Raw genomic sequence first — 22299 nt, 5'->3', positions numbered from 1 at the left:
GTAAGAGTATCTATTTCTTTTGGCGATTTGAGGGGTAGTGGTAATCTTGCCTTCCAAATGGCATGGTAAAAGAATTTCCAGAATGCTTTACAAACTGAGGCAGTATAACTGGTTATTGGTGCGGGGAAAGAAGCGTATAACTTGGCAAACACTTCAAAATCCATTGGAATAGCTTAGTTAAATGCAAAGGAATATGTAATTAAATCGTTATAACATGCATTTAAGAAAACTTGCTGTTCACGATGTCAGTAGAACTTGGTGTAAACAATTTGAGTGACAGTACATTCCCATGTATGAAGCTTAATAAAATCCAGCTACACATTTTCTGCACATCTCCGCTTATCTATAAGTGCAGGGCAGTGTAATACCTATCACCATGACATGTGTCATGAACACAAAGGAGTCTTTATGACTCAAAGATTCATTCCGTCAATTGTCATTTTAAATGCAGTTTACATTGTTTGAGATGTCCTCTCTGTTTTCAAGCTACAGATGCACGAAATCAAATTGAGGGGCTCATTCCCACTCGGGTTGCTACAACAAATATCTCTCAAACAAGGTCAACTTTGCATTTAAAATGACATAATTGACCGAATAACTTTATGACAGTCATAAAGATTCCTTCATGTTCAGTGACCCAGAGAGAAATTTCTATGGGCAAGCCTACACTGAAAAAGCTGTGTAAATATGCTTCCTGGCTATTGTCAATTGATTTATCTGTCTGGTTCTGTCCTATAACTTTGGTTAGCTTTGTCACTATAATAGTTGATGATGGAAGAAAGCAACAGACTTTAATATAAAGTGAATAGGACTGTTATATCCATTTCCCAAGAGAACCAGGCAACTAATAGAATTCTGAGCAGCACTTGTAATGGTGATGATATAAGTGTGGATTCCCATTTACTAGGTAAAGATTTTAAACACAACCCCTTATAATCCCCTTCTGACAGGCCACTACCCAAGGACACCCTCCAAATTAGGTATGTCCAGATGAGGGAATTTGGATTGGGCCTGTGATGCTCGTACCTCTTAAGCATTAGTTTTATATGTGCAGGGCTTTTCAATAGATATCAATGGTGTCATGTTGCAGTCCAGCCACCAGAATAAAACATTGGTATTATATGTTTCGACAAACAACGCATAACGTTAAAATGGTTTCTGAACCAAAAACCCACGTCATGTCAACTTAAAGCCAATGTTGGTGGAAACTGCATCCATGCCATGTGACTGTCAAGTTTGTCTGGGGGGGAGGCTGACATCAGAATATCTTAAGATTTGGCATTAAAAAACATTGTGATGACATCTCTAGCAAAAATTGTGCATTTTATTTTTTGTAGTCATTAATTGAATGTATATGATCTTTGTTATTATGAAGATTCCTTCAGATCTTTGTGTGAAAATTGTTGGACTGCAACAGTTTTCACACAAATGGAACAATATAGTCAATTTTATTTGTATAGCCCATTATGACAAATTTGCCTCAGTGGGATTTATAGCAATACAATGTCCTGCCCTGAGACCCTCACATCAGATAAGAAACAACTCCCTAAAAGAAAAAGAAAAAAGAACTAACAGGGAGGAGAAAGAGCAACAAAGGGATCTCTCCCCCAAGATGGACAGCTGTGGAGTAGATATTGTGTGTACACAACTTGCAGAATACATTGAAAGGATAATGGAATTATAAAATATATGATGATGCCAAGCAGTGTCCAGAGGCCATCGGAACAGCTTAGGACCTGAACCCCGCGATCACCATGTAGACCTAACAGGAGAACAGATTACACATGCACACAAGAGACATCATGCCATTCACATATGCAGGAGAAGACAAAAAGAGTCACATGTGTAAGAGGAGATAACATTGAAACAGGATAACTAAATTACGAGCTTTATAAGATGTATAAAAAGATGTGATGTGGGGGATGCCAAGCAATATCCAGGTGGCAACGACTGTCACCAGGGAGACCTGGGATAACAGACAGCATGTGCACACAAGGGAGACTCCACATCACACCATTCACATAGAAGACATTCAGAGTGAAAAAATGAAAGAACAGTCAATCCTCTGTAATTTCATCGGCAGAACATGTATTATCTACTGCTACTTTCAGCTGCCCTCATTAGGGGTTTCCACAGCGGATCATCCATTTCCATTTCTTCCTGTCCTCTGCGTCTTCCTCTGACACACCACCCACTTGCTTGTCCTCTCTCACCACATCCACAAACCCCCTCTTTAGCCTTCCTCTTTTCTTCTTCCCTGGCAGCTCCATATTCAGTATCCTTCTCCCAATATACCCAGCATCTCTCCTCCACACATGTCCAAGCCACCTCTATCTTGCCTCTCTTGTTTTGTCTCTAAACTGTCCACCCTGAGCTGTCTCTCTAATATAATCATTCCTAATCCTGTCCTTCTTCGTCACTCCCAATAAAATTCTTAGCATGTTCAACTCTGCCACTTCCAGCTCCGCCGCCTGTCTTTTCGTCAGTGCCACTGTCTCCAAACCATATAACACAGCTGGTGTCACAACCATCTTGTAAACCTTCCCTTTAACTTTTGCTGGTACCCTTCTGTCGCAAGTCACTCCTGACATTCTTCTCCACCCACTCCACCCTGCCTGCACTCTCTTCTTCACCTCTCTTTTGCAGTCCCCATTACTTTGGATAGTTGATCCCAAGTATTTAAACTCATAGGCCTTTGTCACTTCTACTCCTTGCATCCTCACCATTCCACTGTCCTCCCTCTCATTCACGCATATGTATTTCGTCTTGCTCCTACTGACTTTCATTCCTCTTTTCTCCAGTGCATACCTCCACCTCTCCAGGCTCTCATCAACCTGCACCCTACTCTCACTGCAGATCCCAATGTTATTCGCAAACATCATAGTCCATGGAGACTCCTGCCTGATCTCGTCCATCAACCTGTCCCATCACCATTGCAAACAGGAAAGGGCTCAGAGCCAATCCTTGTTGTAATCCTACCTCCACCTTGAACACATGTCTTTCCAACCGCGCACCTCACCACTGTCACACTGCCTCATACCTATCCTGCACCACTCCTACATACTTCACTGCAACTCCCGACTTAATCATACAGTACCACACCTCGTCTCTCAGCACCCTTTCCTATGCTTTCTCTAAATCCACAAAGGCACAATGTAACTCCTTGCCTTCTCTGTACTTCTCAATCAACATTCTCAAAGCAGACCTTGCATCTGTGGTGCTCTTTCATGGCATGAAACCATACTGCTGCTCGCTAATCATCACCTCTCCTCTTAACCTAGCTTCTATTGCTCTTTATCATATCTTCATGCTGTGGCTGATCAACTTTATACTTCTGAAGTTGCTACAGAAGTATGCAGATCACCCTTATTCTTGAAAATTGGTACCCGTATACTTCTTCTCCACTCCTCAGGCATCCTCTCACTTTCCAAGATTGTGTTAAACAAGCTAGTTAAAAATGCCACTGCCATCTCTGCTAAGCAACTCCATGCCTCCACAGGTAGGTCATCTGGACCAACTGCTTTTTCCACTCTTCATAGCTGCCCTCACTTCCCCCTTGCTAATCCACTGCACATCCTGAGTCACTCTCCCCACATCATCCAACCTTCTCTCTCTCTGTTTCTTCATTCATCAGCCCCTCAGAGTACTCCTTCCACCTTCCCACACACTCTCCTCACTTGTCAACACATTTCTGTCTCTATCCTTGATCACCCTGACCCGCTGCACATCCTTCCCAGCTTGGTCCCTCTGTCTAACCAACTGGTACAAGTCCTTTTCTCCTTCCTTTGTGTCTAACCTCTCACACAACTCACCATACGCTTTTTCCTTTTCCTTTGCCACCCTTCTCTTCGCTTTACATTTCATCTCCTTGTACTCCTGTCTACTTTCATCTCTCTGACTATCTTACTTCTTCTTTGCCAACCTCTTCCTCTGTATACTTTGCTGCACTTCCTAATTCCACCACCAAGTCTCCTTGTCTTCCTTCCTCTCTCCTGATGACACACCATGTACCTTCCTAGATGTCTCCCTCATTATCGAAACCGCTTATCTTACTCAGGGTCGCGGGGGTGCTGGAGCCTATCCCAGTAGTCATTGGTGGCAGATGGGGAGACACCCTGGACAGGCCACCAATCCATCACAGGGCTGACACACACACACACACACACACACACACACACACACACACACACACACACACACACACACACACACACACACACACACACACACACACACACACATACACACACACACGCCTAGGGACAATTTAGTATGGCCGATTCACCTGATCTACATGTCTTTGGACTGTGAGAGGAAACTGGAGGAAACCCACACAGACATGGGTAGAACATGCAAACCACACAAGTGATGACCTGGGATGACCCCCAAGGTTGGACTACCCCGCAGCTCGAACGCAGGACCTTCTTGCTGTGAGGCGACCGCACTAACCACTGCACCACTGTGCCACCCCATCGGCAGAACAGTGCTCAGTAAAGTTGTTGAGACAGAAACCGTCCCCACATTCAGTACAGGTTGTGAAGCACTCAAGTTAAAAGGCAACTAATTGTAGGTTAAGGCAAAAAGATGAGTTATAAGTTTGGATTCAAAGGACTCAACAGACTCTGTCTGATGACAGCAGGCAGGTTATTTCACAAGAATGGACCTGATAGGAAAATGCCCTGCCACCAGCTGACTTCTTTTTAACTTTGGATACACGCAGGAGCCCTGTATTTTGAGAGTGGAGAGCTTGAGTTGGAATGTATAGTTTAAGGAGCTCATACAGGTATGATAGGGCAATTCCATTTAAGATTATCTAAGTCAGCAGAAGCACTTTTAAGTCTAATCTAACATGGCTAGGAACCCAATGAAGGGAGGCAAGAATTGGCATAATCAGATTTTCTACATTACATTACAGTCATTTAGCCGACGCTTTTATCCAAAGTGACTTACAATAAGTGCATTTAACATAGGAAATCAGGAGAACTACTAGTCATCAGAGGTCCTCCGTGCATCTTCTTTCTAAACAAGCGTCTAAGAGCAAAACCAGTGCTGAAATAAAAGCGCAAGAAAGAGATTTTTTCTTTTTTTTTAATGAGTGAACACGATAAGTGCTACGAGCAAGTAACAGGATAGTAGTTCTTGAAGAGGTGAGTTTTCAACCTGCGCTGAAAGATGGGTGGCGACTCCGCTGTCCTGACATCAGTGGGGAGTTCATTCCACCACTGTGGGGCCAGGACAGAAAAGTGCCGTGACTGGGTTGATCGGCAGCAGGGGCCTCTGAGCGATGGGGCAACCAGGCGTCCCTAGGCAGCAGAGAGAAGTGGTTGGACAAGGGTGTAGGGCTTGACCATGGCCTGGAGATAAGAAGGAGCTTTTCCTTTCACTGCCCTGTAGGCTAGCACCAGAGTCTTAAACTGGATGCAAGCAGCTACTGGGAGCCAGTATAGGGACATGAGAAGGGAAGTTGTGTGGGAGAACTTAGGGCGGTCTAACACCAAACAAGCTGCAGCTTTCTGAACAAGCTCCAGAGGTCTGATGGCCAACGCTGGGGCGCCAGCAAGGAGGGAGTTGCCGTAGTCCAGCCGGGAGATGACAAGAGCCTGAATGAGAACCTGTGCCGTCTCGTCAGTGAGGAATGGGCGAATCCTCATGTTGTAGAGGAGAAATCTGCAGGAGTGAGCAACCGGTACAAAGTTTGCAGCAAACGACAGTTGGTCGTCCAGACTCGCACCCAGATTCCTCACAGTCCGAGTTGGCATCACCACAGTGTTGTCAATGGTGATGGCCAGGTCTCGGTGTGGGCAACCTTTCCCCAGGAGAAACATCAGCTTCATCTTGTCCAGATTGAGCTTCAGGTGGTGTGTCGCCATCCACTCCGAGATGCCAGTCAAGCACACATTTTCTAGTTGTAGTTAGGATTCTAGCTGCAGCATTTTGAACCATCTGAAGACTTTAGTACTAGCATGTGGCAGACCTGAAAAAAGAACATTACAATAAAGTCTGGATGAAACTAATGCATGTATTAGTCTCTGTGTTGGCCATAGACAGGAAAGACTGGATATTAGCTATGTTACGCAATTTAAAAAAGGTAATATTAGTGATTTCTTTAATGTGCTCATCAGAGGAAAGGTTGGGATCAAATGTAACACTAAGGTTTTTGGTTGCCACACTTTGTGAAATCAGAGTTGTCAATGGTTATTGTTACTTGATCAAATTGGTGTCTGTGTCTAGCAGGACCAATGACCAGCATCTGTTTTATCTGAATTTAAAAGCAGGAAATATAGTGACATACAATTTTTCACAACAGCCAAGCAGGCCTCTAAATTAGTCATTTGAATATGATCATCAGGTACATGCAGTTGAGTATTATTCGTATAGCAATGGAAACTTATTTAATGACTATGTAAAATAATTTGGCCAAGATGTGAAATATAAAGAGAAAAGTAGAGGGCCAAGAACTGAGCTCTGAGGTACGCCATATTTAACATTAGAGAATTTTGATGTCATATGGGCAGCACGGTGGCCCAATGGTTAGCGCAGTTATCTCACAGCAAGAAGGTCCTGCGTTTGAACCCCGGGGTTGTCCAACCTTGGGGGTTCATCCCAGGTAATCCTCTGTGTGGAGTTTGCATGTTCTCCCCGTGTCTTCGGTGGATTTTCTCCGGGTGTTCCAGTTTCCCCTACCATCAAAAGAAATATGCATGTTAGGGTTTATACTCCTGTCTGTGCCCCTGACCAAGGCAATGGGAAAAGAACTGGAGTTGGTATCCGGGCACAGCATGAAGGTGGCGGCCCACTGCTCCTAGTTACACAGATCACAGCTAGGATGGGTTAATTTGCAGTATCTTAATTTCCCCAAGGGGATTAATAAAGGAAGTTTAATGTTAATCTTAACTTAATATTATAGCAGACACAATGTGTTCTTCCAGATAAGTAGGACATAAGCCAAGTGAGAGCTAAGCCAGAGACACCAAAATTACAATTTATTCTAATGGTATACAATGATCAATGATGTTGAAGGCTGCACTAAGGTCCAGTAATAAAAGCACAGAGGTGGAATTAGAGTCTATAGCTTGTAGAAGATCATGCACCGCTCTGGTCAAAGCATTTTCAGTGGAGTGACAGGCCCTGAAAGCCGATCAAAAATGTTCATATAGATAGTTTTATTCTATGTGGGTCAAAAGTTGTTGATACACAACTCTCTAGTACTTTAGAAAATAATGGAAGGTTAGAGACTGGTCAATAATCATTACGAGACCCTAGATTGAGGTGCTTTTTTTAAGTAGAGGTGTAACTACAGCTGCCTTAAAACTGCAGGGAACAGTGCCAGTAGTAAGTGATAAATTAATGTCTATCATTGTTGGTCCCAGGAAAGACCAGAGGTCTTTAGCAAGTTTTGCTGGTAAAGGGTCAAGTAGGCGAGTAGTTGGTTTAGAAGTAGACACGAGCTTAGTCAAAGTATCAGAGATGGTCTCAAAAGCTGTAATAACAGGGCCTGGCAGTGACTCATTTTATAGGTATGGATTTGCTAAGACCAGATCTGCAGGAATAGCTGCAGTTGAACTATATGATCTCATCAATCTTATTGCAGAAAGTCTGGAAACTCATGGGCCATGAATGCTGAGCAGTTAATAGACAGCTGCTTTTTAGTATATTCAGAGAAATCTGGGTTTATGTTTATTAATATTGATTAGCAAGAGAGATGTGCTGCTTTTGCAGCAGATAAAGCATGCTTGTATTTCAATAAACACTCATGCCAAGATAGGTGAAAAACTTCTAATTTTGATTTTTGCCATTTATGTTCCAGTCTCAAAATATATCAGAATCAGAATCCTTTATTTATTTAATATAGCGTGTGCTTTTAAGTGCATCTATGTGCATGCTCAATAATCCAGGTAAGAAAGTTACAGAAAGGTGAATCAGTTCATCTGGATGAGAGGATCGGGTCCCCCCGGCACAAACAGAACAATATACTGTATGCTGTTAAGTGCCTGGAGGATTGTCGTGACTTGTACATTAGGGAAACCAAAACAGATGCTGGCCAAGAGGATGGCACAACACAGAAGAGCTAACACTTGAGGCCAGGACTCCGCAGTCTACACCCATCTACAGGCCAGTAGTTACTCTTTCAAGGATGAGAATGTGCGCATCCTTGATAGGGAGGAACGCTGGTTTGGGGAGTCAAAGAGACCATCTATGTGAAGAGGGAACAACCCTCCCTGAACTGGGGGGCGGGGTAAGGGTACAGTCATAGCCATCCTACAGTGCTGTGATTGTAACCATTCCCCAATCCTCTGTGAATAGTACACATGGCCATTGTAACTCTAGTTAATGGTCACAGAAATTTGCATAGGAAACCAATCATTGTTTTGCCACTGTATTGTTTATAAGGGTGGGGATACCTGCAGTCAGTTGAGACTGAAGTGGTCACTTAGATGAGTGATTAAATGCTTCTCTCTCAATAAACGTTGTGTCCACATGAACTGATTAAACTTTGTGATAAATCACCATGACTAACTCTCAGTTCATAAATGAAAGAAGCTAGAAATAAACCTGATGTCCTTGCCCAAATCATAAATTTGCCAAGCAGACTGCTTTATATGTCATGAGCAAATAACAAAGCATGTTAATTTGGGATTATGGGCAGGAGAATTATACTGTATTTGAAGTGCAAATGAATGAATGAGTGAATCACTGCCTCAGCCTCACATACCCTCGGCTCTCTCACACCCTAAAAGATAGTTTTATGGTGTTTGACAGTTGTATAAGTCTGCTGTCTTGGATCTCTGCCACTCATTAACGTGACCTTTTTCCAGAAAAAAACATGCCCTCAAAACTTACACACTAATTGGATGGATAGCCAATGTTTTCCCTCTCCAACCTTTACCATTAGGTCCCAAAAACGGTTGTCTCTCTGTCAACCTTTTGTTATATGAATACAATAAATTGATCACTTCTCTTTTAACATTTTGCTTTTGTTCAGTTTCAGCTGACTGTGATTCAAGCCAAAAGTTCAGCTTGACACAGCTAGACAGCTGACGTGAGTGTATCTGTCTGTTTGTGTGTGTGCCTGGCATTTTTTGGGTTGGTTATGAGTTCAGTTCTGTCAACCCGATTGGATAAGCCAGATAGCTATGAGGGGCAGTTAAATTGTAACATATGCCAACATATGTTCTGGAAAGACATCAGCTTGTTAGTTTAGTTTAGAAAATATTAGAAGTTGCCCAGAAGAAAAGGTAATTTTTGACAGAAACTCTTTTAGTCTTTCAAGTTGTTGAGCTTCACCGCAGCCAGCAAGAAGGGGGGGGGGTCATTAAAAATGTACACATGCGCATAAACACACATTGACACACTCAGTAAATAAGTCAGGGGAAAAGTAATTGTGCTCATCAGATCAGTCGAACTGTTCCACTCTGATCAGTTCCCTATTAAATGAGGCAGAGAAGAATGGGTATTTCTGTGCACAACAACTGTGTTTGTCCATATACATATTTTGTGTAATATGTGTGTGTGTGTTTAATATTAAATTGCTTGCATGCACATGTACAGTATGTGCTTACATCTCTTACTTACTTAACATGTTTGGTCTCATCGCGGAAAGGAAAGGTGATGGTCAAACCTGTTCCACATTTTTGTTTCATCCAAGACCAGAAAGATGGTCTCTGTTGATGGCCCACACTGATCAAATCATAATTGCATTATTTTCTTGACAAAAATTAGACATTGGACAGCCCCCACTCCTATTTCTTTCTTTTTTTTTTACATCTGAAGGGAATGAGAGAGAGTTGGGAAGATGCAGGAGAGGTTTGTGACGGCATTCTGTCCTCAACCAGCAGCATGTGTGAAAGTATGTGAGACAACCTGATGACAGACATAAAAGCAAACCATATTGTTCTCATCACTTGTGAAGGACCGTTACCCTAGGATCAAGACTCATTAAAAATAATCATACTTCTGTCATGTAATTTAAGTACCTGTAAATATAATCACTCATCCCTGGTACCAGGCTCATTAAAAAAATGCCAGTAATTGAGGCCCCTACATGTAGAGTGGGGACACAAGATGAGTAAATGCAATGTCTCATCCTGGGACAAAGGCTTATTAAAACAAACCAGTGCCAGTGCTTTTGTCATGTTGGGGTCCAAGATGGCCACGTGAGCGTTTTTCAGTGTTTTTGCCTCTGTGAATTTATTAGTAACCCAACCAATTCTGATTTCAGTTTCCCAAGCTAAATGGTGAAACTTGGGCTTTTAAGCTGATGTTCAATCTAGCTGTGTCTGTTTTTCTTTAAGCAAGATCATCGCTGATACAAGGCAAAGAAAGAAAGAGAGGAAGCTGAGAGCAGCAGAACTGAGAGAAGTAACTTGGCATTAATGAATGAACTGAAATCATTCAATACAAAAATGAACTGCATGCAAAATACAATGGAAAAGCGGGTCAATAGTAAAAGTTGCTGGAGAAACTTTTAATCAAAATCAATTAATTTAATCAAGATGCTTTGAAAAAAGAGCTAGAAAAACCAGCCATAGAAATACAGGAAACAATATATATTAAAAACAGGGGAAGCAAAAACTACCCAAATGATTTGATTCGGCGTTATCGTTGATTATTATGGGGCTACCACAAGAGGACAACTAAGACACGGCAGCTAAAGTGAGCTGTTGTGCAAGCGCCTCGACTGTGATCCAGTACTGATGTCGGTCACCACCGAATGACTCCAGGCCAGAGGACACAAACGTGGCATGGTAAACATGGAGCTCCGATCGGTACAGGATCCTGCCCAAATCATGTTGAATATGGAGATCACTGAAGAGGAGGTGCAGAAGAGTGTAGATAGAGCTAAACTAAATAAAGCAGTGGGTGTAGAAGATATCTCTAATGAAGTCATTAAATCACCTAACTTCCTGATTATTCTGCTCTCTCTTTCCCAAACCTATTTTTTCAGAATGGTATTATTCCATCCATTTGGAACAAATCAATAATCAAACCCATTCCTAAATCTGTAAAGGTTGACCCTAGGATACTGTTAAATTATATGGCCTGATTAGTATGGTTTACAAATTATATTTTGACATTCTCAATAATAGACTTAACAATTTCCTTGAAAAGTCATGGTTTGCTAGTATATGAGTAGAATGATTTTAGGAAAAACCACATATGTATTGATCATATTTATGCAGTATCCTCTGTGCTAAAAGCCAGATTACGAGACCTATGATTACATGTTTTGTGGACTTTAAGAAAGCATTGTACTGGATCAATAGAGACCTTCTATCTTATAAATTGATATATTCAGGTATTGTAAATTGTATAATGCCATTAAGGCTTTGTATAAAGCCCCAGTTGCGTGTGTGCAAATAAATACAGTCAATAAAGATTGGTTCCCTGTCCCATCTGGGGTCAAGCAAGGAGATGTGCTCCCCCACTCTGTTGGCTCTCTATGTAAATGATTTCGCCCAAGAAATTAAGCGTACCAATTTGGGCATGCCAACTGTGAACTAAATTTAAGTATACTGTTATATGCCGATGATACTATTTTAGTTGCTTTAGTGAGGCTAAGTTACAGAAAACATTAAATATTGTGAAATTTTGGTGTAGTAAATGGAGACTAACTGTTAATAATGAGAAAACCCAAATCATGCACTTTAGAAATGAAGGTGTTCAGCAGAGTGACCATGTGTTTGTTTGGCGCTATGCCTTTAATCTGTACCAGTTCTTATAAATATCTTTGATTTGCTTTTGATGAAAATATGCCTGGCAGATTCAGCAGGAAGGACACTAGGCTCCTTGGTAAATAAAATTAACTGGTGCAAAGATCTTGGATTTTTAACCTTCTCACAGCTTTATAATTCAGGGGTCTTCCCAATTTCATTTCATGCTGCGGGTGAATGGAGTTTAAGGAATCCCCAGAAAACAAATCCATTCAAAATTGAGCCACAATGCGATTTCTCGATGTACATGAATTTATAACAAACCTGGCCATAGAAGGTGATATGGGGCGGGAGCCTTGTCTAATAAAACAGAAATGTGAAATGATAAGATTATGAAATTGTCTCATTCAGTTGCCAGCAAAGAGGCTGACCAAAAATATCTTCAAATGGGATAGAGCACATAATTAGCCATGGTCAAAAGATGTCTACACAATATTTTCTGTTTCAGATCTGCAATGTATTTCTAGCAATATCTACAATGTAACATAAACCTAATTAGACAAAAGTTATCCCAGATTTATACAGATGGATGGGAGGTGGATATTTGGAATAAGGCAAAGCTTAGAACTTATCTCCAAATTAGATATGTGTACTATACAGAGCCACATGCTATTTGCAATGTAAAAAGACGACAAAGGTCTTTATGTGCTTAGTTGAAGAACATGTACCCTGCCTCTGGGCAGATTTAAAGGCTTACCTAAAGGACAATGTTTGTGCCCCATTGTACTAGGTATAGTGACCTAAGAATTATCTATTTGAAAGGATGCTAGCAAATAAATAAATAAATAAATAAAAATCCTGATTTGTTTTGTCTTGCAAGGGGGATATGTTGAGTTGGCTAGGTTTCTAGAGCAGTGGTGTCCAACCCTGCTCCTGGAGAACTAGCTACCCTACTGGTTTTCACTCAAACCCTAATTTAACATATCTAATTAAATTAATCAAACTCTTAGTCAGTAGGTAATTAGTAGAATCAACTGTGTTGAATTAGGGTTGGAGTGAAAACCGGTGGAATGGTAACTCTGCAGTAGCAAGATTGGACACCACTGTTCCAGAGAGAGAGAGTGGATGAGAAGACAGGGTGTCTTATATACCCAATCAGGATAAAATAATGGTGTAGGCTGAGTATACTATGGTCTGTACTGTTTTGATTCTGTATATGCTGTTGATTTTGCTTGTGATTCTTGTTTGTTTGACTCTGCTTTTACTAGTGATTACATATATGATTCTGACTGATTTTGTGCATGAGTTTCTTGGCTCTATTTATGGAGTAATTCATGTTATGAAGTAATTGTACTTGTACAATACCATGTAAATAGTGTCTTATAAGCATATGTAGGCTGGGCACCATGCAAGATGCAGAACACTTAAAAAAAACTATCCAAATATATCACAAACTATGTACAATTATTTTCTAATTCACCTCTCATGGACAGGCTGTAAAATAAAGCATTACAAGTAAAGCTAACTGATCTATGGAAATGTGAGTGATAATCAAAGGCAGAAATAATCTTAACTCCATTTGATGTCACATTTGATTGCATCTTTCACAGGATTCTTAAATCTACTTATTACAAACTATTTTATGACATTGCTGTGCGAGATGAACTTCAAACAGACTGGATCTAACTTGAGCAGCCAATTAAAATTTTCAGGTACTTTGCAGATCAGAAATTCCAATGTTTCTTTGTGTAGCTGGGTGTGCAAGCATGTGTACACCGTGCATAGAACCAAGACACTGTGCTTGAGTTTATATAAGTGTATGTATATGTATAAGTTTGTGTGTGTGTGTGCCATTTGACATTCTAGAAGTTAAAAAGGTGTTCTGTGCAGGTATCAGGTTTAACTCAGCCTTGTGTGTTAGTTTAAAAAAAGGTTTTGTGTCCATTTTAATACAACATTGTTTACTATATAGTCTAATTAATAATATCTGGAAGAACATTTTGTCTAAGTAGTTCAGTAACCATATACTATGAGATTAGTTGCACTTGCAAAAAAACTGGTGAATTCCCAATTTTAAGTTTGCATAAGTGTGTGTGTGTGTGTGTGTGTGTGTGTGTGTGTGTGTGAGAGAGAGAGAAATTGCCTGGTGTATACCAAAACACAAACACACCCAAAATATCATTATGTTTTTTCGTGTCACTTGATTGTCCAGCAATGTATTCTTTGCATACCCAATTAGTTTTTTTGGCCACATGTGCGCAGGAGTAAAAGGTAACCAATGATAATTAAATTAAGACTTTTTATTTCTAAGTTATTCTTTCTTTTTTAGGGTGATTAATTGGTGTCTGCATGCATCTCTCTATATAGCTACACACTTTAGATGAAATCCCACCACATACAATGTTGATTGTAGATTCTTCAAAGCCTCTTCAAGATGAACAGCCAAATGCAGTCATACGCATCCGCAGTTTGTGTTGGTCTGGATCATGGTACTGGCACATGTGCATATATGCTTCTGTGTGTTATTTGTTGCCGAGAGGCGTACCATATTGCTTTAAAGACACGGGAAGTCTCTCATCACTGCATAATACTTCTTCTTTCGGCATCATCAGCTATGAAGTTGGCCTCCGTAAAACATGCTCAACAACTGTCGTGTTGTTAAGCACATTTTGGGTTAAATGTTTAAAAATCTACATCGGGTCACATGGGAAAAAGTTTTTAGAAGGACTTGGAAAAATAGCACTTTGATGGTAAAACACGTCCTTTGGTAAAAATTTGAATTTTCGGATTTGAATACATAGGGGATACTACTGGGAAGCCACAGAATTATATAAAACCTCAAAAACACAAGAAAAAAAAGGACACCCCCTTAAAGAACCACCACTGGTAAGCAGACACTGGCCTCCCTCTCTCAAAGGTTATTTGTTGTTTTTTTGTGGGGTTTTTTTGGATTTTTACCCCTTATCTCGCAATTGTACTTGGCCAATTACACCATTCTTCCGAGTCATCCTGGTCGCTGCTCCACTCCCTCTGCTGATCCGGGGAGGGCTGCAGACTACCACATGCCTTCTCCGATACATGTGGAGTCATCAGCCGCTTCTTTTCACTTGGCAGTGAGGAGTTTCACCAGGGGGACGTAGCGTGTGGGAGGATCACACTACTCCGCCCAGTTTCCCTCTCTCCTGAACAGGCGCCCTGACCAACCAGAGGAGGCGCTAATACAGCGACCAGGACACATACCCACATCTGGCTTCCCACCCACAGACACGACCAATTGTGTCTGTAGGGACGCCCGACCAAGTCGGAGGTAACATGGGGATTCCAACTGAAGAGCCCCATGTTGGTAGGCAACGGAATAGACTGCCACACCACTCCGACACCCCAAAGGCAATTTGTTGGTAATGGACTGACTCTTGCAACCTAGTCTTATAGGCAGAACATTTGTATGCAATATATTTGCAGTTCCCAAAATATGATTACCAACATTGTGTCATTTGAATATGATGTATGTCGATTAGTCTCATGAAGCCACATGTGGCTATGCCACTGTGACAAGAATAAATGTGTATGGTTGTCCTGGCGAGACTACAAGTCAGTGTATAAAATCACATTCTCTCACATGCAGAGGATTGCATTTCAGTGAAACAATGAATGAGGACGTTGTTCAAGTCAAGTCAATTCTATTTGTATAGCCCAATATCACAAATTACAAATTTGCCCTAGTGGGCTTTAGAGCAACACAACATCCTGTCCTTAGACCCTCACATTAGATAAGGAACAACTCCCTAAAAAAAACCTTTAACAGGGAGAACAAATAGGAAGAAACCTATCTAAACCTGTGCAATGGATGTTGTGTTTACACTATTTACAGAATGTAACTGTGAAAGAGGTTATTACAGGAAAAATTATAGTGGATTTAAAAAAAATATATATATGAAGAATATTATGAGGAAGATGCCAAGCAGTGTCCAGACACCACCGGAACAGTCTACTCTGATCATCTGCTTTAGTATTATTAGATTAGAGATGTCTGAGTAAGTTTAGACATAAGGTCAAAAATGGTTATGTTCAGGTATTACATTAGAGATGGTTAAATTTTGGTCTGCAGTGGTTTAGCAGTCTAAGCATCGGCTTTGTGTCGATGCAGTTGCCCACTGGGGACCGGGGTTCGCGCCTCGGTCTCGTCAGATCCAACTATGGCCGGATTCGATGAAGCAGCAATAATTGGCCACGGGGGCGGATTCGGTTTGTGTTTGTCACATGAATGCGTCTCTGGGTGTGTCAGAAAAAAGCAGTGGTTCGGCCTGGATTCGCCTTGTCACGAAAGTGGCGAGGCATCTCCTTCGAGACTGCCGGCTGGAGAGATGCAGTTGGTGAACGCATGCAGTACGAGGGTGGGTGTTTTTACTAAATAGGGATCGATTGGCCACTAAATTGGGAGAAAAAGGGAAAAATCAGAAATAAAATTTAAAAATAAAGAAAGAGATGGTTAAATTAGATCTTAGTGGCTGCCTCTGTCATGTCATTGATCGATAAGTTGACAATCGACATATTTTGGGACCTGCAAATATGATGAATTTATATGTGTTGACTGTGAGACTGGACTGGATTCTTGACGTTACAATGCTGGACAGTTTGGGCAAGAGATATGACCCTCTAGGGTTGTATGTGCTGGATAAATGACGGGCCAGCCTTTCTCTTCCCTGCATTCTCGAGGGTCTCATCTCCTTCACCTGTTTCCCCTCAGGCTGCCACAAATCCCCCCCCCCACCATCTCCTCCTCAAAGTAAGAGAACCCAAGTTTATTTTTGATGCACAATCCTCTTTATCCGACTCTTGGACTGAATGAATTTCTGTTGAATCAGGTCTTGGTGTTTCGTTTCTCGGTTCGAGTATGACTTCAGAGACCAGGAGCAGACATAGACCAGGCTGCTTGTATGAGGCGAAATCACTTTGTTTGCAGATCTCTGTGTTCCCTAGGGAGCTCAGTGTGTGATTGGTAATTGATTTTCCAATCTGCACTGACCGCTGCTTGGTCACACTGCTGGATATAGCACAATTCCACTTCCTGTTAGCATCGACCGGGAATGTTTGGCAAAGATAAGGGGAGAAAGAGACACATTCTTGTTCCACCCTAACGAGTTTTAAAGGGGTTTGTCAAAGAATTTCTTCTTTCATATGGTTTTATTTTCCCCAACTGTGATTGTACACACTTACTTACTTTGTGTGTAAACAGTTGAATGCTCATTATCAGAAATGCTGCTTAAGACCTTGCAGTGATCGCAACACTGTCAACACTACTGGCAAGGGGAAAAAAAAGCTGACAATTATTGTCTGTGGAGGTGGGGTATGGTAAGGAAGTCAGCTTCAGACTGAACGTAGGAGTGGTTATTTGTTGGGTGGCAGCCACAACTGTAAGCCATTGGGTGATCAATAGATAACCTTTTTAGATGCAAAACACCTCATGAACCTCTCTCCAAACTCACTCACTCATACACAAATTGACAGATTTTTTTTTTTGCGTGCATCTGCAAAAATATGCTGTTGTAGGAAGTTAAATATTTTGTGTTTTACAAAGCTTAATGTTTCTTGTTGGTCGGAAAATTGGAAAAATATATTTCTTTCTGCACCTCATCACTATTTTCTCTTAGTCTCTCCTTATGTTTTCATTTGTTATAGCCCATGCGATTTCATTCAGGTAGTATTTCACAGAAACACTATCAACAGATATACAAGACTTGCTCTATCACCTTTAAAGTGCTTAAACAATCTTCTTCTTTTTCTTCTTCTTCTTTTGGCTGCTCCCGTCAGGGGTCACCACAACGGATCGTCCATTTCCATCTCTTCCTGTCCTCTGCATCTTCTTCTGTCACGCCAGCCATCTGCATGTCCTCCTTCACCGCTCCACCTCCCCTTCAGCCTTCCTCTTTTTCTCTTGCCTGGCAGCTCCATATTCAACATCCTTCTCCCAATATACCCAGCATCTCTCCTCCACACATGCCCAAACCATCTCAATCTAACCTCTCTTGCTTTGTCTCCAAACCGTTCAACCTGAGCTGTCCCTCTAATATACTCAGTATCAGAATCAGAAACATTTTATTTGTCATTTCATGCACTTGTGCACATGAAATGAAACAAAACATTGTTTCCCCCAGCCCACAGCAGTGCAACACAAAGACAAAATCACATCCAAAAACGACAAGGAACTTCAAGAACACATATATCTAAACTAACACATATATCTAAACTAAAAAACAAAACAAAACAAAATCACTGTCCAGGAGAACAAACACCAGCAAGGATGACTGTGGAACTGCCGGTCTGCATGGGCTAGCAGTTAGCTTAGCCTGCCCCGCTTCCACGTCTTGTCAGACTCCGCCCTTGTTGTTTCCTCTTTGGACGCATCTCCGGTCAGGGCCATGGTCCTTCGGGCCCACAGGATGCAGCAGACCAAGCTTCCTCAGCCGATCCAATTCTAGCTCTCCCAGCCAGACACCTTCGACACACCTCTCCGCACTCCACATGACAACACTAAAAACACAGTCAAGGCTAGGCAAGGCTGCTGCCAGACTGCTCTCGGTGTTATCGGAACTGCCGGTCTGCATGGGCTAGCAGTTAGCTTAGCCTCCCCCACTTCTGCATCTTGTCAGACCGCCCTCGATGGTACCTCTTCGGGCACAGCTCCAGGCAAAACGAAAAAGACACTACATGGACTGTACTAGGTGACACCGCTGCAAACGTGAATTTGTGCTGCCATCTTTCCACACCGTTACTGGGTGAGGCCGCTGCAATGTGACTTTGTGCCGCCATCTTCCCACACCAGAAGCGGAAAAAATACTTGTTACTCATTCCTAATCCTGTCCATCTATGTCACTCCCAACAAAATTCTTAGCATCTTCAACTCTACCACCTCCAGCTCTGGTACCTGTCTTTTCATCAGTGCCACTGTCTCCAAACCATGCAACATATCTGGTCTCAGTACCATCTTGTAAACCTTCCCTTTAACTCTTCCTGGTAGCCTTCTGTCTCAAATCACTCCTGACACTCTTCTCCAACCACTCCACCCTTCTCTCTTCTCTCTTCCACTCTCCTTCACCTCTCTTCCACACTCTCCATTACTTAGAACAGTTGACCCCAAATATTTAAACTCATCCACCTTTGTCACCTCTACTCCTTACATCCTTACCACACTGCTGTCTGCCCTCTTGTTCACTTATATATATATATATATATATATATATATATATATATATATATATATATATATATATTCCATCTTCTTCCTATTGACTTTCATTCCTCTTCTCTCCAGTGCATACCTCCACCTCTCTAGGCTCTCCTCAACCTGCTCCCTACTCTTGTTACAGATCACAAGCTCATCTGCGAACATCATAGTCCACGGAGACTCCTGCCTATCTCGTCCATCAACCTGTCCATCACCATTGCAAACAAGAAAGGGCTAAGAGCCAATCCTTGATGCAATCCCACCTCAACCTTGAACCCATCCATTATTCCTACCGCACACCTCACCACTGTCACACTGCTTTCATACATATCCTGCATCACTCTTACATACTTCTCTGCTGCTCCATACTTCATTATACAATACCACACCTCCTCTCTCTTGGCATCCTGTCATATGCTTTCTCTAAATCCACAAAGACACAATGTATCTCTTTCTGACCTTCTCTATACTTCTCCATCAATATTATCAAAGCAAATATCATGTAGTGCTCTCTCCTGGCATGAAACTATACTGCTGCTCGCTAACTGTCACCTCTCCTCTTAACCTAGCTTCCACTAACTACTCTTTCCCATATCTTCATGCTGTGGCTGATCAACTTAATACCTCTGTAGTTACCACAGCTCTGCACTTCACCCTTTTTCTTGAAAATCGGTACCAGTATGTTTCTTCTTCACTCCTCAGGTAACCTCTCACTTTCTGAGATTGTGTTACATAATCTAGTTAAAAACTCCACTGCTATCTCATAAACACCTCCATGCCTCCACAGGTACGTTATCTGGACCAACTACCTTTCCACTCTTCATCCTCTTCATAGCTGCCCTCACTTCCTCCTTGCTAATCCACCCTACTTCCTGATTCACTATTCCCACATCATCCAACCTTCTTTCTCTTTCATTTTCTTTATTCATCAGCCCCTCAATGTGCTCCTTCCACCTTCTCAACACATTCTCCTTGTTTGTCAGCACATTTCCATCTCTATCCTTCATCACCTTAAATTGCTTCACATCCTTCCCGGCTCGATCTCTTTGTCTAGCCAATTGGTACAAGTCCTTTTCTCCTTCTTTAATGTCCAACTTCTTATACAACTGACCATACGCCAACATACCTCTCTCATCGCCTTATACCACATCTCCTTGTACTCCTGTCTACTTTATTAATCTCTCTATCATCCTTCTTCTCTGCCAACGTCTTCCTCCTATATGTTCCTGTACTTCCTCATTCCACCCCCAAATCTCATTGTCTTCCTTCCGCTGTCCTGATGACACACCATGTACCTTCCTAGCTGTCTCCCTCACTATTTCTGCAGTAGTTGCACAGCCATACGGCAACTCTTCACTACCACCCAGTGCCTGTCTTAACTCCTCCCTGAACTCCACACAACAGTCTTCCCTCTTCAACTTCCACCATCTGATCACTGGCTCTGACTTCACTCTATTCCTCTTCTTGATCTTCAGAGTCATCCTACAGACCATCATCTGATGCTGCCTAGCTATGTTCTCCCTTGCCACCACCTTTTAGTCTGCAATCTCTTTCAGATTGCACCTCCTGCATAGGATATAGTCCACCTTCCTCCACTCTTATATGTCACCTGTGTTCCACCTTCTTGAAATATGTATTCACCACAGCCATTTCCATCCTTGTTGCAAAATCCACCATGATCTGTCCCTCTACATTCCTCTCCTTGACACCACATAGATACCCATCACCTCCTCATATTCTGTGTTCCCTTCACCAACATGCCCATTGAAGTCTGCTCCAATCACAATTCTCTCCTCCTTGGGTACACTGTCAACCCTTTCACCCAACTCACTCCAGAATTGTTCTTTCTCTTCCATTTCACTCACAACTTGCAGGTTATATGCACTGATAACATTCATCATCACACCTTCTATATCCAGCTTCATACTCATCCCTCTCTCTGACACTGTCTTCACCTCCAACACACTCTTGACATACTCTTCCTACAGAATTACCTGTACCTCATGTCTTCTCCCATCCACACCATTGTCGAAGAGTTTGAATCCACCTCCGATGCTCCTGGCCTTACTCCCCTTCCACCTGATCTCTTGCACACAGTATATCTACCTTCCTTCTCTCCATCATATCAGCCAGCTCTCTCCCTTTACCAGTCATAGTGCCAACATTCAAAGTTCTGACTCTCACGTCCACACTTCTACCCTTCCTCCTCTCCCACTGCCTCTGGACATGCCTTCCCCCTCTCCTTCTCCTTCGCCCAACAGTAGCATAGTTTCCACTGGCACCCTGCTGACCTACAGTACCAGTGGCGGTCGTTCGTAACCTGGGCCTCGACCGGTCTGGTATGGAAGTCTGATGTATGATCCACACATTTGATTTGGCAAAGGTTTTATGCTGGATGCCGTTCCTAACACCCCCCGCCCCCCATTTATCCAGGCTTGGGACCAGTATTAAGAATGCACTGGCATGTGCATTCCCAGTTAAAAAAAAAAAAATTAAGTGTTTCTGATGTGTCCGCTTGTTTTTCTTGGTTATTAGTTAGCTAATTACATGAATCAGCCGAGCTAACTTTAGCTCTGTTGAACAGATGAAAAGGCATATATTTTACAATGTCAATATAAAGTGTCCAGTCATGATTTTATGTGAATTATTTGTAATGCTAACTTACTCAACAACAAGAACTTAATTTTGTATAATGCCTTTCAAGGACCCCAAGGACACTTTACACTAGATAAGAAGAAAAAAAATAAAACAAAGATCGAAAGACTACAGATCATAGGCCTTAGTAAAAAGATAGGTTTTCACTACTGAACATGTGCAGTCAATACTAGGCCTACTTCCAATTACAAACATAGGACAATGATCCCATATCACTCTGTTCATAACAAAGTAAAATAACAGTTGTACTTAATATCTAAACTATACTGTGTGTCCTTGTTCTGTGGCTGCTTGTAGAGAAACCAGCACCAGAAGTCTTATTGTAGCTACAGATGCAGAGGCCTGAAAAGACCTTGGATTAAATTAGATGATATTTTGTTAGGTGGCTTGTTTTGTGAGACCACAGCCTTTGTATTTGGAATAGAAAAAGACTTCTCTCTCTGGTCATGTTACCATCCAAGGTCAACAAACCTGTTGCAATGTCATTTATGATTTTACATCACTCTTCCACACTCACTTGATGTCAAAAACCAGACGGTGAAAAGAACAGATATAAAGAGAGAAAGAGGGAAGTCTGTGTAATGGCGTATGCATGGAAAAATCCCAAAGGCCGTACTGTGCTGTCTTAGAACAGCATAGTCGAGGAGGGAGAGCCAGATACTACTATCACAAAATTCAGATGAGATTGGCATGCTAATTTGATAGCCTGTGTTTTAGCTAGCAGGATGTCAGTGTCTGTTAGCATTTACACCTCTGTGTGTGTCCTAT

The sequence above is a fragment of the Lampris incognitus genome, chromosome 13 (assembly GCF_029633865.1).
Source record: "Lampris incognitus isolate fLamInc1 chromosome 13, fLamInc1.hap2, whole genome shotgun sequence".
NCBI classification, from domain to species: domain Eukaryota; kingdom Metazoa; phylum Chordata; class Actinopteri; order Lampriformes; family Lampridae; genus Lampris; species Lampris incognitus.
The sequence above is the reverse complement of the archived record's forward strand: the minus strand, read 5'-3'. Positions refer to the sequence as shown.